Raw genomic sequence first — 984 nt, 5'->3', positions numbered from 1 at the left:
TTCTTTGTTTTTTTTTTTTTTTTTTTTTTTTTTTTTTTTGAGACAGTCTCACTATGTTGCCTTTGGTACAATGCCATGGCCTCACAACTCACAGCAACCTCAAACTCTTGGGCTAAAGTGGTTCTCTTGTCTCAGCCTCCTGAGTAGCTGAGACTATAGACATCCACCACAACACCTGGCTATTTTTTGGTTGCAATTGTTATTGTTGTTTAGCAGGCCCAGGCCAGGCTCAAACCCTCCAGCTTCAGTGAATGTGGCCAGTGCTCTACTCACTGAGCTACAAGCACTGAGCCAGTTTTTCTACTTTTATTTTTATTTTTTTGAGATAGAGTCTCAAACTGTCGCCCTTGGTAAAGTGCTGTGATGTCACAGCTCACAGCAACCTCAAACTCTTGGGCTTAAGCAATTCTCTTGCCTCAGTCTCCCAAGTAGATGGGACTATAGCCAGTTTTTCTTTGTTTCTTTTTAATATTTATTTATTTATAAATATTTATTTATAAATAAATATATAGAGTCTCACTTTGTCACCCTCAGTAGATTGCCATAGCGTCGCAGCTCACAGAAATCTCCAGCTCTTGGGCATAGGCGATTCTCTTGCCTCATCCTCCCAAGTAGCTGGGACTACAGGCGCCCGCCACAACACCCGGCTATTTTTTGTTGCAGTTTGGCCAGGGCCGGGTTTGAACCCACCACCCTCGGTATATGGGGCCGGCACCCTATTCACTGAGCTACACGCACCACCCTTTATTATTATTATTATTATTATTATTATTTTGAGACAGTCTCACTTTGTTGTGTCACAGCTCACAGCAACCTCCAATTCCTGGGCTTAGGCGATTCTGTTGCCTCAGCCTCCAGAGTAGCCGGGATTACAGGCGCCCGCTGCAACACTTGGCTATTTTTTGTTGCTGTCTGGCCGAGGTGGGCACCAGGTTCGAACCCGCCACCCTTGGTATATGGGGCCGCCGTCCTACCCACTGTGCC

This window comes from Otolemur garnettii, unplaced genomic scaffold, assembly GCF_000181295.1.
Source record: "Otolemur garnettii isolate 467f Iridium unplaced genomic scaffold, OtoGar3 scaffold00219, whole genome shotgun sequence".
Taxonomy (NCBI): Eukaryota; Metazoa; Chordata; class Mammalia; order Primates; family Galagidae; genus Otolemur; species Otolemur garnettii.
This window is presented reverse-complemented; position numbering follows the sequence as displayed.